This window comes from Stigmatopora nigra, chromosome 16 (assembly GCF_051989575.1).
Source record: "Stigmatopora nigra isolate UIUO_SnigA chromosome 16, RoL_Snig_1.1, whole genome shotgun sequence".
Taxonomy (NCBI): domain Eukaryota; kingdom Metazoa; phylum Chordata; class Actinopteri; order Syngnathiformes; family Syngnathidae; genus Stigmatopora; species Stigmatopora nigra.
This window is the reverse complement of record NC_135523.1, coordinates 1345156-1365156: the sequence shown is the minus strand read 5'-3', so window position 1 is coordinate 1365156 and position 20001 is coordinate 1345156. Positions and strand designations below refer to the sequence as shown.

At 38.3% G+C, this 20001-nt stretch overlaps 1 long non-coding RNA gene across 1 annotated transcript in view; it reads left to right on the top strand.

Annotated features, from left to right (window-relative positions):
• Positions 1 to 20001, top strand: part of LOC144209661 (uncharacterized) — a 32650-nt gene that overhangs the window by 7288 nt on the left and 5361 nt on the right. The window contains exon 2 of the long non-coding RNA XR_013329185.1: positions 13308 to 13470. This is a non-coding gene — a long non-coding RNA (uncharacterized LOC144209661). The remainder of the gene's footprint in view (positions 1 to 13307; positions 13471 to 20001) is intronic.

Genomic DNA, 20001 nt, shown 5'->3' with positions numbered 1-20001 from the left:
GCGACTTACTGCCTTCCATTAACGGACACTTTAACCTTTTCATGCCTGAATTTACATTTAATAGCTTACATAAAATATTGAATGGACAATAAAGTAAACTATAGACCATAAATAAGAAATAAAAATATTGTGACAAGGCCAAATATTTATGAAAAGTGGATAGTGTAGGAAAAATGGTGGCTATTTACAGGTTTTGATAAATGAGGTATTACTGTGAATTAGGGTGTCAAAGTGGTGGCCTGGGGGCCAAACCTGGCCCCCTTTGCATCATTTTTTGTGGCCCGGGAAAGTAAATAATGAGGGACAACTTTCTGTTTTAGGATCAAATTAAATTATAGATATTGATGTGTATTATATTTCCTTATTTCTCCCTTTTAAATCCAAAATTGTAATTTTTTATCCATTTTTTTCTGTGTTTTTAGTTAAAAAATAATTTTGTAAAATCTAAAAATATATAAAAGCTAAAATAAACATTGTTTTAGATCTAGAAAAAAATAATATTCAAGGTTTTTAATCCAATTCTTTAATCCATTTATTAAAATTAATATAAATATTATATCTATTTTTTTAATCCATTTTTCAGATTTTTTAGGTCAAAATAATTTTGTATAATCTAAAAATATATCTAAAAAAATGCTAAAATAAACATTTTTTTAGATCTATAAAAAACTGAATATTCATGGCTTTTAATCCAGTTTTTTAAATCCATTTATAAAAAAAAAAAATTAAATATTATATCTAAAATGACCCACAACCCAAGCCTGACTACCCTGCCGTAAATGATTTAAAAACTAATAACTAGCCCCAAATAAAAAGATTAAAAACATCTTGTAATTGATTCTAGCTTCCTGACCAATAAAAAAAACGGGATTAAAACTGCATTCTGTACTTTTAAGAGTACTTTTCCCTACCACAAGTTTTTGCCTTGGCCAATGAAATTCAGTAAAAATGGCTTTAACGTCAATTTTAAGGCTTTTCCGTCCTCTGGGCTTTGACGAATTTGCCGTCTTCCCTAAAAATGTAAATAGGACACGACCCGTCCCACGAAGGAGTCTTGAATTTTAATGAAGACGTCGTTACCGCGCAGGCAGAAAATAACAAATATTGACGACTCCTTAGCGCGACAGTTGTGACCCGTTTTCTCGTGACGATTCCTGAGACGACAAAAGCTTTCGTTGACGTTGAAAATGACAAAAAGACGGCAAAATCTCCGCCACGTGTCAAATAAAATCAAAACCCGGGAGCGAGACGGCGTCGTTTTTGATGAAAAACAAAATTACCATACGCTGTTTACGTTAAAGTGGGTTATGTGAGACGAGTCAATTGGTCCAATGAGAAGGAGGCCTTAAAACATGGCACAAGTGTACCAAAAAATGGTTTGTGTTCCACTTTTTTATATCAAAAAACGTAAACTGATTAGAAAAAGAACAACAAAAAAGATTATTAGCTATTAAAATGCTTAAAATGAGAATTTGGGTACATTAATCGATAAATTCAGTCCTTCGAATGAAACCATAAAACCCGAAAACGAACTTGACAACCCCAGTTCTCTGCTTTCTTTAAAAAAAATGTCAGCAAGAATCCTACCTATGTTAATGAAGGAATTTTAATATGTTATGTTTTTACTACAGAGACCCCCTAATGAGATGTATATTGACACCGTGCATGCTTTGAAATGCTAATTTCGTATATATACGGCAAGAGCCACGCGGCGGTAAGACGTGTCAGTCGCCAAACGGATAAAAAGAAAGATAAAGAAGTCGCGGGAGAGAAGCACAAGCCACACCCTCTTTTCCGACTCATAAAATTACTGCGATGGAGACATTTAATCTGAGCAAAAATGGAGAAATAGTCGCTTAGTGAATAGGCTGTTTTCAGGAAATGCCCAAAAAAACAACTGTAAATGATCTCAAATGTACAGAGAATGTGTGACCGGACGTTTGGTCGCCGGTCTTTTGGTCGCTGGTCAAATGGTGACAGAGAATTTATATCTAAGTACTCTTTAATATCTAAGTACTCTTTAATATCCAAGTACTCTTTAATATCCAAGTACTCTTTAATATCCAAGTACTCTTTAATATCCAAGTACACTTTAATATCCAAGTACAGTTTAATATCTAGGTACTGTTTAATATCTAGGTACTGTTTAATATCTAATTACTATTTAATATTTAAGTACTGTTTAATATCCAAGTGCTGTTTAATATCCAAGTACTAAGTAATGTTTAATATCTAAGTACTGTTGAAACTAAAATTATATTCATGAGTTTAATATCTAAATATCTAATGTTTTCAACAGTACTTAGATATTAAACAGTACTAAGATATTAAACAGTACTAAGATATTAAACAGTACTTAGATATTAAACAGTACTTGGATGTTAAACAGAACTTGAATATTAAACAGTACTTAGATATTAAACTCTCTCTTAGATATTAAACTCTCCCTTAGATATTAAACTCTCTCTTAGATATTAAACTCTCCCTTAGATATTAAACTCTCTCATGAATATAATTTTGAGAGCTGGTTTCAACAGTAAGCTCTCTGTCACCAAAAGACCGGCGACCAAACGTCCGAGCACCCAGAAAATGACCACCATTGTTACCAAATGTATCGCAAAATACGCATTGGGGTCAACAGGCACTGACAACGTCAAGAATTTCCCCGAAATGATCCAAAATCTCCAACAAGTAACATTGAAATACCTTAAAATGGACAGAAAGTGACCCCTAATCAACTCGTTGCTTACCAGTTTGAAGCGAAGTCGGCGTACAAAGTAAAACGCCATCAAACACAACGTGATTTTTATCGATTCCGCTTGCCTTTGACGGCGCCTTCCAACAGGTGAATGCCGGTTACGGCGCCGCCTCGTCAAATTAGCCCAAACGCGCCGTCTTTCCAGCGGATGGATGAGTCGGCGTGGTAGGAAAAAAGGCTTTCATACTCGTCACTATCCTTTAAGAGGATATTAATACCGAATCAATGGCTGCCGGCGGCTGAAAAGCTCGTAATTATCGGCAAATTCGCGACGCCGCCGAGGTTTACTTCACGTGTATATTTTGGAGACAAAACCCTGTCGTCAGGAAGTTGTTTTTGGGCGGGGGAAAAAACAAGTTTGTGCCATTCCCAGATGGCGTAAAGACTTAAGAGTGTTTTTAATGGCAAGAACGGGTATTTATCCCATCTTTAGAAGTAAAGTTTGTTTGGAAATGGGAAGGAAGTGACCTCACAATGGCCCAAAATCTAGCAGTTACCCAAAATCTATAGGAAGTCACTTGGAAATTTAAATGTGTTATTTAGTCCCTCGGAGTTTTTCGTATTTTGAAAGGGTTCCCAAGTTAAAGCAGAGCTCGGACGTTTGGTCTCCGGTCTTTTGGTCTCCGGTCTTTTGGTCTCTGGTCTTTTGGTCTCCGGTCTTTTGGTCTTCTGTCTTTTGGTCTCCGGTCTTTTGGTCTCCGGTCTTTTGGTCTCCGGTCTTTTGGTCTCCGGTCTTTTGGTCTCCGGTCTTTTGGTCTCCGGTCTTTTGGTCTCTGGTCTTTTGGTCTCCGGTCTTTTGGTCTTCTGTCTTTTGGTCTCCGGTCTTTTGGTCTCCGGTCTTTTGGTCTCCGGTCTTTTGGTCTCCGGTCTTTTGGTCTCCGGTCTTTTGGTCTCCGGTCTTTTGGTCTCCGGTCTTTTGGTCTCCGGTCTTTTGGTCTCCGGTCTTTTGGTCTCCGGTCTTTTGGTCTCCGGTCTTTTGGTCTCCGGTCTTTTGGTCTCCGGTCTTTTGGTCTCCGGTCAAATGGTTTCTTTTGAAACCAGCTCTTAAAATTATATTCATGAGACAGTTTAATATCTAAGAGAGTTTAATATCTAAAAAAGTTTAATATCTAAGTACTGTTTAATATCTAAAAAAGTTTAATATCTAAGTACTGTTTCATATCTAAGTATTGTTTCATATCTAAGTACTGTTTCATATCTAAGTACAGTCTGATATCTAAGTACAGTCTAATATCTAAGTACATTTGACCGGTGACTAAAAGACCGGCGTCCGTTCACGGTAAAAACTCCTTGGAATAACCTAGCTTGAAGGACCAAAAGTAATTAAATAAATAAACAAATCAAAAGCCTCTCGGGCTATTAAATGAAGGGAGGCCGTTGACATTTGTCGGAAGAGCATCCGGCGAGGCTGGCTGGCCGCGATACAAAAGTAGCGGCGGGCGGCAGCTGGAAGAGTCTCTCGGGGAATTACGGGATGCCAGAATTAAACGTCTTGACTTTTGTTGTCAGGAAGTGGCGGAGGTGCCGGTTTTTTGAGACAAGTAAAGAGACGGAAGATCAACCTTGAGGAAGTCGGCTTATCGGGGACGGATCGGAGAAATAAGGGGGCGGGGTGCATCTTATTTTCGTGGAGTAGTCCGAGGGCTTTTCTGAAAATTAATATGGTTCAATATGAAGATTTTTTATTGTGTGAAAAGAGGTAAAATATTTTGGAGAATTTTCGAAATATTTAAAAATAATGTATTATAAAGGGAAAAATATCATTTATTATCCTTTTCTATTTCTTGGCATTGAAAGGGGAAAATAGATTTAAAATATGTAAATATGGATTTAAAAATAAGGATAAAAAAGGAAATATTCTGTATTTTATGTTTATAAAATATACACATTCTGTAAAGTGGTTCTTTTTGGGCTTTAATTCAAAGAAAGATTGTAAATATATTTAAACAGGCATATTTTATGTTTTTTAATAATTTGTAGAATTTTTAACAAAGCTTTTATTGTTTAAAAAAATCCACAAAAATTATCATTTGAAGGGAAAAATCAGTCAAAATTATTTGTATATCTGAAAAATAAAGAAAAATATTAGGAAGCCTTAAAATAATTAATTAGTGGTCCCGGTCTATCCTCGCCCACATTGACACCCTAGATGACTAAAATCCTCTAAAAATACAAATCTGATCTCCAAAGTCAAAAGTTACTCCAGTCACGGCTCTCAACACGAGTCTTGCTAACTATCGACAAAATTCCAGCTAACTCTTGTTTTCAAGGGCAGACAAAACGAACCCTGAAAACAATCAATATCTTCGCGAAAAATGTCTCCGTCTGACATTTTCTCCACTTTGATTATATGTTCAAAAATATCAAACATGGAGAAATTATCCGATAAATCCCCAGAGAAATGTCTTTCTCGGTAGAAACATTCCTCCGCTAATAAAGTTCACGCCCGGTCCCTGTTTTCTTCGCTTTCGGAATCCCGAGAACAATTCTTTCCCATTTTTTTACGTTTAATTAAAAGCAACAGCGAATCGCGTGTGCTGAATGATTAATTAGCTGGCAGCTTGAGGTTTTCCACAAACATGGACGCCATTCATCACCCCCGCGTAAGGTCGAGCTAAGAGCTACATTGTTGCGGTGTAATTACACGTCTACGGATCGTTCCGTCGTATTTCCACTGTTCCTGGGTTTTTGACAAATACATTTACGCCTGTTTGGAGTTTGATTAGTGTTCACGTACGGTAGAGGTGTCCGACAACTTGTTTTTCGTGGTGCTCGGACGTTTGGTCGCCGGTCTTTTGGTCGCCGGTCAAATGTATTTAGATATTAAACACTACTGAGATATTAAACTCTCTGTACTTCAATATAAAACAGTACTCTGTACCTAGATATTAAACAGTACTATGTACCTAGATATTGAACAGTACTATGTACCTAGATATTAAACAGTACTCTGTACTTAGATATTTAACTCTCTGTACTTAGATATTAAACTCTCTGTACTTAGATATTAAACAGTACTTAGATATTAAACAGTACTCTGTACTTAGAGCAATTGGCTGAGATTGACAGGTATGTCTTTCTAATGTCTGAAATTCTAAAGTACTTCACCATACACAGAATAAACAGTATTTCTAAACACCAAATGATCCTAAAAGTGTCACTAAAACGCTGACAGGTAGCATATCGAGGCTAATTAAAGCTTTGAATTCTTGCTATATTTGAATATTTATTCATCAGAAGCTATTGGCGGCGTCCAATCCATTTTGACGATTGGTTTCGGGCCCCCAATTCGTCCTTGTTGAGATAGATTTGACATTTACGGCAATCAACGGCATCGGATGAGTTAACACCCCCGTCCAAGTCTACATCGTGAACGTCGCCGCAAATAATGCCATCCCGTCACCCCGGGCGTGTCACTTCCCGTTACCGGAGCCATGCATCACCCGCGTTTTGGCAGGAGAAGAAGCGGGAAAAGAAACGGCCTTAAAACGGCGGCCGGGTTGTCATTCAAACCCGCACATTAGCTAATGATGTTTGATAAGCCACGCGATAAGATTCACTGTATTTCATTCCCCGTGTTGTAGTTTTTCCCATTCCCTTCTTCGTTTTAATCAGGGAAATTTATGCCGACGGCGCTATATTTCACCTTGAGAGCGGCGTCGTCAAACGCGGGAAAATGAAATTTTGCAAGATGGACGATTCGTGCCTCCTCGTATCTTAACGTGAGGAAAAATGAGTGGAGGGAAATCAACTAAGATCAATGGCGGCGAAGCGGCCTATAGACAATCTGTCCTGCCGTATAATATCCGCACAAATGATAATGTTAAAGGTTATTGTCATGCTTGGTCGCCGGTCGCAAATACAACGCGGCTGTCTGATCGTTAAGTCAAGGTGTCGAGAGACGCTTGGCGCCGTTCTGCTGAGCTCAAAAGCTCTCCTGTGGCGCCAAAAATTGCCGCTAGAAAGGTGGAAGAGGGAAAACAAATGAGTGCAAAATGGAAGAATAGAAGTCAAATAGAATATCAGTGAGAAAAGAAACTGGGTGGAAATGGGAAAATAGGAAGGTGGAAGATGGAAATCAATTGGGTACACATAGGAAAACTAGAAAGATAAAATGGGAATCAATTGGGTGGAAATGGGGATATGGGACGAAGATGGAAAACCATTGGATGCACATGGGAAAACTGGAAGGAGAAGATGGAAAGCCAATGGGTGCACATGGGAAAACTGAAAGGAGAAGATGGAAAGCAAGTGGGTGCACGTGGTAAAACAAGAAGATGGAAGGTGGAAAGTACTTGAGTGCAAATGGGATAACAGGAAAGTGAAAGATCGAGAACAACTAGGTGAGAATGGGAAAACTGAAAGGAGAAGATAGAAAGTCATTGGGTGCACATGGGAAAACTGGAATGAGAGGATGGAAAGTCATTGGGTGCACATGGGAAAACAGGAAAGAAGACGGAAATCAAGTGGGTGCACATGGGAAAACAAGGTGGAAGATGGAAATAAATTGGGTGCAAATGGGAAAACAGGAAGAAAATAGAAAGCGATTGGGTGCAAATGGGAAAACTGGAAGATGGGTAGTCACTGGGTCCAAATGGGAAAACAGGAATCTGAAAGATTGACAGCAATTGGGTACAAATGGGAAAATGGGAAGAATAAGATGGAAACCAAGTGGGTGCACATGGGAAAAATGAATGTAAATGATGTAAAACAATTGAGGTAAAAGATAGTGAAAAATAACAAAACAAATAGGCATAAATGTAACAAAATATGGGAAATAGCTGCAACCAAGTTGGTAGAAAGCGGGAAAAACTCCTCTGCAAAATATGTTGTACGTCACTCACCATCATCCTTGAACGCTTCAACATATTTTTCTTATTTTCAAGGAAAAAACTCTTTCAGACATTCTTCCATTTCCTTCCGCGTTCGTTCACATTTTCGGGAGAAAAGCAAGCCAACCAACGTCCTTGACTCCTCACTCTACATTTTCCAGCACAGAGCGACATTCAAATGTCCACCGTGTGGCGCCGGGCCCTCTCTTGGGCGCGCCACGGCTAATCATTAACGACCATGTTCTTAATTAATCCTGCGCTATCCTGCAACCAGCCCAGGGACGGCCGCTATTTCCTGGGAGCTTTGTTTTCAGCACAATTAACGATGCCCTTCTCTCTTTGCTGCAATCGATAGCCACGCGGGGCGAGCTAGCTAGCCCAAGACGCCGCTACGACACCCCGGCGCCCGCGGGGAAGGATGACAAAGTTTGTGATGGCTTTTTCGAACACAAAGCATGTTTATGGAGGCTACTTTACATTATTAGGGATTCTACCGAAGCTAACAGGCTAGCTAACCATGCCGTTTAACCCCCGTTTTACCCGTACATAGCGTTTACGTTTAATCCCATGGCGGCTTGCGCATTATCGTGGCTCGTGATCGTAATTAAGAAGCTGTTTATGTGAAGGTGATCTCTCCGCCGCCCTCCCAGACTCGATCGGCGACTTTAATTCGTTCCCCCGAGGGAGAGAAAACGCCAACGGGTTGACGACGTGAGTAGCGACGCTAATGTTAGTCGATTGACTGCTGGAATGGTAGAGTTGTTTTTTATGGGTTGGTTTTTTTAAATGGGGAATTTACTCAATATTTTACGATCGGGATACATAATATAATCCATTTTTGGCTAATAGAAGCAACGGAAAAATGCTATTTGTTTGGTAAATTGGCAGGGCGAGGCGCCGGCCTTCTGTTGGATTTTAGTGGATGCTGATTGGACATCTGCCAGACTTCCCAGTTTAGATTTATTGGGTTTTTTAGTCATGTTAATGGCAGGGAATGGAGTTACTGTATTTTCTAGAGTATATGTTGGATTTTATTGCTAGAAAATGAAGGTTTTGGCTTATGTTAGAGCGCTAACATAGTTTCTAGTTGTACTGCTCACATGACTTCCTTTTTGAACTTGTCTAAGTGTTCTCGATGTATATAGTATCTCAGAAATACCGCATACGATGATTTTTCTTAAGATTTTCCCTTCAAAGTAAAACATTTGTACTTTTCCTATTAAAACTATGAATATAGATGTGAAAATTGGGAATTAGGGGGCGGCTTATATGCAAGAAATTGTAAAATTCAACCATTTTAAGGCATTTTTTTGCGGCTTATACGAGAGAAATTGTAAGATTCAACCATTTTAAGGCATTTTTTTGTGGTTTTTATGCGAGAAATTGTCAAAGTCAAACATTTTAAGGCATATTTAAGTGATTTATACGAGATAAATTGTAAAATTCAACCATTCGAGGCATTTTTTTGCGGCTTATATGTAATAAATTGTAAAATTCAACCATTCTAAGGCATTTTTTGTGGCTTATACAAGAGAAATTGTAAAATTAAACAATTTTAAGGCATTTTTACAGCTTATACGCGTATTTGGCTAAGAAAATACGGTAATGCTGACTTTTAGGGGTGCTGTAACCTTAAATTAAACTGAACAAATTGTTAAATTATCCATAAGTTGTTAACCAGCTTACACTCTTGATACTAATGCATTTATCATGTTTCCTCTTGTCAATACAAATATCCGATACCCTCCGAAGCGGAACAAAATTCCGTTTTCCAAGCTCTAAAGCAACACCCGAATGCAACACCGTCTACGACAAAGGTTATCTATCGATCATAGATGTTGTTTAAATGCTGAACATTCCACTTCCAAAGCGTGCTTAGCTTTCCAAATTGCGCTTCAGGGGAGATGCAATTAGATAAGAGCTCGTCATTGGACGGCCATTAGCGCTGTCACTCCGTCTCCGCCTTAAAATGGAACGCAACTCACCAACCCCTTGTCCAATACAAAAGCCCGCCTCCCGATCCCGGCGCCAGATAAGGCGCCGCATCTTAAAAACCACCGGCAAGGTCGAACCGTCAATATCCGCCATCCTCCCTTTTAGCCCCGCCCTCTTTCTCCAGATAAAACGAGAAGGGGACCTCAATGAATCACGTATCGACATTGTCTTATCGAGAAACGGCGTCTTGAGTTTTTAGAGGCGGTCCCGGTCACCCCGACTTAGTGATCCAGATGTTTTATTGACGGGTTGCCAGACGTGACACGTCAAGGTCATGTGACTTGACGGGGGAGGTTCCCTCGGCGCCGCTTAGCTTGCTAGACATGAAAAATTCATGAGGTTTTAATGTTAAACAAAGGACAGAAGCTTCAAATGGCCCCCGAGTCCATCTTTTGACGTGTTTATCGGAAGGATAAAGCCGAGCCGCGCCATTGGCTGAGACTATTTGAGGCTTGGACATGACTGAGATGGAATTTGATGGCTTGTGAGTGTTCAGATGGTAGATGAGGAAACTAGTTAGACTCTGGTTTGACTAAAATTGGACGAGGACAAAGACATGGGTGTTAAAATGGTGTCCGAGGAGCCAGATTAGGCCTGTTGTACGATTTTGTGTGGGATGCCAAAGTCAATCATGTGTGGGAACATTATGTTTTCTGGTAAAATTCAAATAAATGTTATATATTTTGGGAATATTTAGTTTTAAAACAAAAGTACCCATTTTTTAGTAATTCTGTGGGAATTTCATATTTAGGAGAAATGTAAATGTAACAAAGAGGTCGAAGAGGGGGGAGGAGCTAAGCCAGGGAGCATTTGACTTTGAAAAGCATCCATTTTTATTACTGGAGAATTGTTTTATTGTATTTAAACAGTTTTATACTTTTAACTAACGTAAACAACAGAAATATTTGATCCAAATATGAGTTTCTTTTGCTACAGACAAAAAAAAATTAGGTTCGATGAGGTAGTGGTTAGCTCTTCGGTGTCGCAGTTCAGAGGCCGAGGGTTCGATCCCGGATGGTTTTTCGCTGTGTGGAGTTTAATAACGAAATAATACCCTTTTTTTAAATCCCTTAGGTATACTTTGATTTTTTTTCCAGGTATTTTAGCCCCAAAAATATTTTTAAACACATAAAAATAAATAAAACTGAATATTTTTATGTCTTCTACTTAATATAATTAAAAAAAGCAAAGAAAGAAAATATGTGCTCTAGAAGAATGTCTTTAAACAACCCATTAACGATGAAAAATCTGTCTATTTCATTAAATATGAATTACAGCCCTCAGAATAAAACCATAACTACATAATACTCATATTTAATTTTCCCTTAAGATGACTACTCCACCATTTTATGCACTTTCCTAACGCTCGCCTTTTCATTTTTACTCCATTAAGTACATCTCTTCCTGTCCTTGTTCCCCTTTTCTTGTAAATAACAAAAAAAACAGTGTAGTGGCAAATTCAAGGTTACCAAAAGACAATAACAACAAAAAAACTATTCAAGCTCACGGTACGTTTGTTTATTCGGATTTGATAGCAAACGAATATGTCAAGTACAAGTCCACCATCTTGCCGAGTTTATTCCAAAACGAAAAAATGTCCTTCAAAATGTCTACTAGCATGGTCACATTTTGTAGCCATTGAACTTTACGATTTTTTTGCGCATGTTATTTTTCATTCAGTCGGCATTCTCAATGTTATCCTCAGTAGTATTTCATTTTTTCGAACTATTTCCCTTAACAACACCAAATAAAAAACTGTCCGGGTGCGAAAAAATCCTAATTGGATAAAACTGAAGGCATTTTTTTATCAATTACAGTGTTTTTCCTTTAAAGCGGGTCTAGAACCAGAACATATTGTACTTTTTGTTCAACTTCCAATAGCCCAATAAGATTTAAAGCTTCATCTTAAAGTGTAAACGTTATAAATAAGCATTAAAATTATATTTAAATTAAACTTTTTGTAGCTAGTTCTTTCAGATAAAGGTCCTTTGATTATTATTATTATTTTATTCGACCAGAAATCGTTGATAGGCAGGATTCTGTAAGTGTCTGCTTCCCGTCTGTGTCGTAAAATTCATAAATGCTTCTTTTAATTGGTTCTTTTTTAGTGATTTATGGTTCTTTTTAAGGAATTTGGAATATGGAATTTTACTCAATCACGGGAGTACAAAAATATATTTTTAGTCTTGCAGATTTACCAGAAAAATAGTTGCAAAAATATTTTTTTTTACGTCATTCTACGCGATTTTCCAACAAAAAAAGAGCATACGACGAAAATAGTCCCAAAAAATAAAATAAAAAACCTAATCAGCCCCTTCTAGTCCATTATGCTATGCTATGTTACCTTTATTTGTGCTAGTCAATAGCTCCCATCCTTTAACCCCGCCCACAGATGTTCCCCCCTACAAGCTCCGCCTCTCAATCAGAACCCAAAATGCAAGATAACACCCTAACACACAAACTACATGACCCAGGGGTCACTCATCTTTTATTTTTTCCCCGTGAGAAGTGATTCCCCCCCCCCCCACGCCGATTGTAACGTGGTGCTACGGCGCCCTCGCCGAGGTCCCCGAACGCTCTGGCAAATTGGACAATCAGCGCCGCTATTTTACAGCATTAAGAGCGCAGATGAAAGGAAGGGCACTGGAGTTATCATCGGGATAATGGGGCCGCCGCCTCGTACTCGCCGACCAATGAAATGGCTCCCTGTTAATTAGGTCTGCCATTAATTAGGCCTTCCTTTCAAGGAGAAAAGGGTTACTACATGACGCAGTGTTATATTGAATTAGCTCCAGACGTGGGAAGGTTTTTTTTTTTTTAGTTTTGTTTTTTACTTTTGCCGCAATCACTGACGCCACGCTCAAAATGTCACGGCGGATGTTCGGGGAGAGGCGGCGTGATGGCGCCGTCTTTTCTGATGTATTATTCATCGGGTTTAAAAAAAATTCGCTTTGAAATCCTTGACCTCCGCCTCTCACCGTGTTTGACAAAATCAGCGGTAATTCCATCTTTGGGAAGAAATGGGGATGGAACAAAGAGGTTGTGTTACTTTGGTGGTTATCAAAAAGGGGGAGGGGCTAATTCTGGGGGCGTATGACTTTGAAAAATATCAATTTTTATTATTAGAACAGAGTTTCATTGTAATTAAATAGTTTGATACTATTAAAAAATGTAAACAACAGAAATTATTGACCCAAATCTGAGTTTTTGTTAAAAAGCAGCACAATGAGGGAGTGGTTAGCGCTTTGGTCTCACAGTTCAGAGGTCGAGGGTTTGATTCCGGGTGGTTCTTTGCTGTGTGGAGTTTGCAGGTTCTCCCAGGGCTTTGTGGGTTTTTCCAGGGACTCGGATATCGTCCCACGTTTCAAAAACTGCATGCTAGGCTAGCTAGTTGAACACTATAAATTGCCCCTAGCTAAAATTAGCTTGCGATTAGCTAGCCACTGATTCAGGGTGTCCAAAATGTCTTGGGATATACTCCAGCACCCCCTTGTGAGGATAACCATTTGAAAAAAATGAATGAATGATTTTCAATAATCATTTTTTTTGTTTTGTTATGGAAAAAATGTTATAATCTTGTTTTTTTTAAACAAAAATATGCTAATAATTGACAGTTTGGATCTTCCTGAGGGGGTGTGGCCAAAAATATGCTAATAATTTACCGTTTGATTCTTCCTGGTGGGCGTGGCCAAAAATAATTGAAAAAAAACTTTCTCTTGCAGATAGTCAACTGGAAATAAAGTGACAGTCATCAAGAACAAAGACTGCAAATGTTGACAAACGCCATTGATCAGGGAGGCGGAGCTTATCTTCAAGATAACTCAAGATTGACTACGATTGGGCGAATGCTTCAAACGTGGAATCCTGGGATTAAAGGTCACACAGGTCAGTGAATACCTTTTGGTTTTGGAAATTGTTACTTTAGATTTACGATACATACTATGGGACTCCATCTTTGATGGCTTTGCTCTCGGTGCAATTCCCTTGCAATTTTCCATATGTAAATGTATAATCTTCTCTTATTTAAAGATGCGCTCAGGGAGGCAATTATACAGTCATAAATACCACCATTTCTTCCTTGTGTAGTTCAGACTGGAAACATATTAAAATGAGCTCATTAGGATCCTTAGAAAGGCAACGTCTTCTTCCAAGTCATTAAAAAAAACTCAAAAAAATCCTAAATATTCAAATATTCATCTTAAGTTGCAGGGTTTGGGTGGAGGAAGTATTTTTTTTCCCCTTCGTAAATAAGAGGAGTTTTTGTGGAGTCTTTCGGCGAATCGGATTGGCCGATCTTTTGGTTGCTGGTCAAATGTACTTGGATATTAAACAGTACTTAGATATTGAACTCTCTCTCTTAGATATTAATCTTTCTCTCTCTTAGATATTAAACAGTACTCTGTACTTAGATATTAAACAGTACTCTGTACTAAGATATTAAACAGTACTTGGATATTAAACAGTACTTGAATATTAAATAGTACTTGGATATTAAACAGTACTTAGATATTAAACAGTACTTATATATTAAACAGTACTTAAATATTAAACAGTACCTAGATATCAAACAGTACTTAGATATGAAACAGTACTTAGATATGAAACCGTACTTGGATATTAAACTCTGTACTTAGAAGTTAAACAGTACTCTGTACTTAGGTATTAAACAGTACTCTGTACTTAGATATGAAACAGTACTCTGTACTTTATATTAGATATATTAGATATTAAACGGTACTTATATATTAAACTTTCTCTCTTAGATATTCAACTCTCTGTACTTAAATATTAAACAGTACTGAGATATTAAACTCTCTCTCTTAGATATTAAACTCTGTACTTAGATATGAAACAGTACTGAGATATTAAACTCTCTCTCCTTGATATTAAAATCTCTCATGAATATAATTTTGAGAGCTGGTTCATCTGTTTCCCTCCCGAAATAGCGTCATGCAAAAATTGAAAAATGACCAAAAGTCTCCACAATAGAACCTGGACCTGAAATCCAAACAGGGACCAGCTGAGCTTTTTATCGGGGCTAGCAACCTGCTCGGACAACGGCGCTTTGCTAGCGAGCGCTTGGCATCTCATCCTGGCAAAATATTCAACCCGTCCCCATTTATTCATCCCTCGCCGTATTGGCCCGTAGGCCGAGGACGGCGGCCCGGTGGGTGGTTTTTATCCAAGCTTTACCGCGCAATTACACCAGCCTTTCTTGTCAGTCGGCCGTGACTTACCGGGGCGCCGGAGCCATTCGACGGTCGCCGCGGCCTCGTACGCCGGCTTATCTGGCACCTCTTTGATTGCCTGTCAAGCGGGCGGCGGCCTCTCGTTGACATTGCGGACGACGTCCCGTGTTTGCCTCGCCTAATTGGACGCCAAATGACACGATTTGGGTAGCTTAGTAAATGTGTGGCTTAAAAGGTGGGGGGAAAACTACTTAAAAGTTGATTTTTACGGAAAAGTGGTTTTGTTTTAATTATGTTTGGAAAGAGTTCAATTGTTAAAGGGTGCTTTAAAAAATGTGCTAAAAAATGGCAGAAAATTGCAGTATTTTTGCAACCATTTTTGTGCATTTATTGTATTATGATACTATACTAAGTATAACCAGTTTTATTCATTTATTTTTGAATTATTAATATATTTATCTTTAAAATATGCTAAAAAAAAGTCAATAGTCAGTTTTCTTATATTTTAAAGTCACTTTATTGTTGAAAAAAATGTAGTATTTATTTAAAAATAGCCATATTTCTAAAATAAACAAAAACAATAAATTGTTGACTTTGTCTTTTACTTTGAATCGTTAAAAAAAATTCAATTTTATTTTTCTTATTGGTTTTAAAAATTAAAAATAAACGACAACTAAATATTAGACCACAATAACAACAACCAGAGACTAATAAACGCAGTACTACAGCAGTACAACTGTAATCCACCCAAAGCTTTTTTGTGTTGTTTATCCTTTGGCTTTCCCATCGCCGCCGGCATCATAAACTTCTCATTTATGCTTATTATAATTCTTTTCAAGCCGCAGTTAAAACTTGATCGGACCCCAAGCTCGCGTTACTTGGACTGAGCGGACCCGTTAGCTTTCCAAATGTTTTTTCCGTTCTTTTAACCTTCCAAAATCGACGAAATTGTGTCCAGACTTGCCTGTTGAAAATCTGGCATCCAAGCAGGAAATGTGACTTCATCATTTCTCACCTTCACAATAAAAGCAGAGTTATTATATTGATGAAGACAAATCCAAATGAACATTTACGTGAAGATATTAAGAGCTAATGTGTTGCTTCTTGGCGATGATTTGGGAACATTTGACAAAGAGCTTTGCTGCCCTCTGCTGGTGTGTTTCCTGAATCTACAACCCACCTGAGATAGTCCTAATTTTCCAATAGATGGCGCCAGATATTAAATAAAGAAAGCGGAAGAGGAAATGGGTAGGAAATGCCCTAAAATCAATGTAAAATGATCCAACATTTATGGTAATTGGACCCAGAATGCATCAGGATGGGACCCAAAATTATGTTCAAGAAGTGTCTCGGAAATGTGCTAAAATCAACAGAAAACGACCCAAAATGGATAAACCCAATGGAGTGGCCCAAAATCAATAGGTTGTGACTGGGAAATACCTCCAAATTAAAAAACCCTGATCTTTCAACAGGAGGGAATTGACAAATGTTAACAAACCCTGATCTTTCAACAGGAGGGAATTGACAAATGCACTAAAATTAACGAAAATTGATCCAAAATGTTCCCAGAATGTCCCAAAACTTCCTGGAAGTGACAACAAAGAAACAAATAACTTGGAATAGCCTCTTACTCAAAAGACAGTAGTCAATCAAATGAGAAGTAGCCAAAAGTTAGCACAAAGGCTCCGAAATTCACAAAAATGCCCCAAAATATCCCAAAAAAAGCCACAGATCAAAAGAACGCCACGTGAAATTAACTTTTTGAGAGATATAGACCAATTCACCTAAACTTACTGAATTCCTATTGACAGTTTTAGAGTTCCAATCCATTTGGACACCACTTAAAGAAACAGTTGAGTCAAATCTTTGAAATATGATCATCCTGGCTTGGGTCGACTACTCGTTGACCTCCGCCGCGGACAGGTTGCTCTTCCCGCGGTTTTTAAGTCACACCCCGCCAAGCCATCTGGACCACTCGGATTTACTCCCTTACGCGCCGTACTGCCTCTCCACGGGAGGTTGGACTCTCCACCTGTGCTGTCAAAAAACATGCAATTTGTACCAGGCAGACACCAGGCGTTTGTTTTTGTGGGATAAATTGGGTTTTGCACTCTTAAATCTTTTGAATTTTTCCTTTTGTCGTCCAATTCGTTTTGACAGAAAGAAGCGGTGAACATTTTTTAGCTATTTTAGCTTCCTATTTATTTTCTAAAACTTTTTAATAGTCATGAAGTGAAAATATAAGTATCAGAAGCAGGATTTTTTGCACTGTTACGTTCCAGGATTCCTAAATTAAGCTAAAATAAGATAATTTAAGCATCAATGGCTTTGGTCCACCAGTTTTTCATAGCAACATTTGCTCAAGCAGAGCATAAGATGACACACCTGCTAAGTGTAAGCCTTTTCAAGACTGGACGCAGCTAGAAATGACAAACATGTCTGCATTTGGCACCTCCACTTTGTCCAAATAATCAGAAGTCGGCGGGATTCCCGAAGGCGCCAAGGCCCGCGCCTTCTGCTCACGTCCCGAAACGGGATCGCGACCTACTGAAAAACCTTGACATGGCGCGCAAAGGTGTCGGGAGACCAACACCCACTCCGATCTGGACTTTGATTAAAATAACATCCCAAAAGTCCTAAAATCTTGTCGTGTTGAGATTCAGCGTTTTCCCCTGTTAAGACATATTTATTTTTGTGTATTTTTAACTAAAATAAATTATAATTGAATCAATATTAAGGCTTATATGCGCATAAATTAGACTTAACATGCCCAAAACTACAATTTGACACAGACAAAACACCATAACGTAAGATAATATGGCCGATATGGTCATTTATTTCAAAATAGATTAAAAAAAATAATAAAAGTGCTCACTCAGGGCGCCGGAATCTTACTGTAGTTAAACCTGCTCTGATTGGCCAGACATGAATAGCCTTAAGAAAGATGTTTTATAGCATTTAGCATGTTAGCACATCCCAATAGTTGTTAAGTCTCCAAGGTATTGTTGTTGATCATTAAAATACCAGTCTTGACATTTGCGTAATGTGTATTTCATGCAATTATTGTACTTGGACACATTTCCTGGTTGTACTGCTCACCTGACTTCCTTTTTAAATTAAATTTCTTTACAATATTGACCAAAATAACATGCAATTCAGCATAAAATCCTCTCAATCTGTACAGAATCTCCAAAATACCACAAACGAGTATTTTTCTTAAGATTTCCACTTCAAAATAACATATTTGTACCCCTTCTACAAATTCTGATTCAGGGGGACGGCTTATACGAAAAAAAAAAGTCAAATCCAACCATTCTAAGGCCATTTTTAAGGATACGACTTCTATGCAAAGGCAGTAAATATGCGATCAAATTCTGTACTTTCCGCCCTTTTAAGGTATTTATGGCTGCAATTTAACATCGGTCGAAAGAATCTTGACTCCGTGTAGAAAAATAGCCCAGCTCCAAGACGAGAGGACGCCCGGCAGGTGGGCCGTGTGGTAATATTTCACTTTTGCATATTGCAAGAGACTGAAAACACAACAAGATGTGTCCTGAATAAACGAGTAAAATTTCCTGGCGAATCCACAAGAGTTCCCAGATCCGAGATCACATGACCCAGGCCTACTAAACGTCTCATGAAAGCTTGGAGACGGTTAAAAAAGATGGCCATGTTAATGCAGGCCAACTCTGAGATCCCCGCACCGCACTGCTTCGCCACTGGGGGTCACGTGTCATGTTTTATTCCATGTGACATGCAAATGCTTCTTCTTCTTACATCAAACACGACGTTGTTCCGATTAATCATGCACTCACATGGTGAGTCCAGATAAAACCCCCGAAGAGAAGCCACGTCTTGTCCTCCTTCTCGGAGTTTGCCGTCCAGGTCCAATTAGTCTAAGCGAGAGTAGTCCCGATTGTACAAGAGTTGGGAGTTCGAGTCCCATGACTGGTGGGTTTGCTGATATAGAGTGCATATCTGCTACTGCGTTCAATTATTTACTACAAAATACTTGTCTCTCTTGCTTATTTTGTTGCTTTCTAGCGAGCTAAAAATAGGAAAAAACAGATCTTTTCTCGACTGAGTCCCGTCTTTCTCAAAACGTGGCATTTTTTGTCTTTTGACAAGATTCGTGGACACATTATTTTGCTTTTTAGACCTGAAACAGATTTAAAAATTGTCAAAACTGTCTTTATTATCTCATTACGATCTTTTAAAGACGGTTTTGTAAAGTTATCGGAACACAACCACCGTTTACCATTGGTTTATTCCTCAACTTTTTGGGTACTTTTTGGCCTTTAAAATATATTTAGTTGAACTAAAAAGGCTTGCATTAGGTGATAATCTTCAATTGCTGCCAATCCTCCAGTCAAATTTGATTGGTCAACGCCAGGCAACAAGTTACTTCCTAAAAACTGAAAAAATCTATTTTAAAAACCCAATCTTTTCCCCCTGATTCCCATTTTTCTAAAAATGTGGCGTAGAACAAAACATTTTTTGTCTTTTGACAACATCCATGCTTTGCAGACCTGAAAAAACATTAAAAATAATAAAAAACTGTTTCTACTGCTTCTAAAGACTTAAAAAATATACTTAAAAAACCCGATTTTTATCACCCGTCTCGAAAATAGCGTTATTTCCACCAGATAACCTCGAATTGGTCAACAATTTTGAACAAAACAGCCCTTAGGAAACCTGGAAGTCAACTTTTGTGTCGTTTTATTCCAAAAATAAGTATAAAAATATAAATATAAAACAATACGACTCCGCATTAGAACGGCATGAATCCAGTGTTTTCCTACAACGTACACTTTTTCGGGTTACATGTTACGCCTACGTGATGAAATGACTCCATTTGGACAAAATAACCGCACCGACCGTTCACATGGACATTGCTCATCAGACAAATAATAGTCAAGATTATATAGGATGTTTAAAAACACTTGCACATGACAGTTTTTTCCCCAAAAAACACAATCCGGTGCCATTAAACATTGAGAGTATACGATACTGCTAGCGCTCTGCTCACTTACAAAAAAAAAAAACATTTTCCACGCCATTGTTCACCAAAAAAGTCCTAAAAGTCAAAAAGGCATCTTTACTTATTGTGAGACCCCCCAAAAAATGACAAAAAAACAGTAAATCTCAAGAGAACCGGCTCACTTGATTGGTCAAGTTCTGATCCTTCGGTGGCTAGTAGGCTAGCATGCTAGCTAGGTTGTCACAT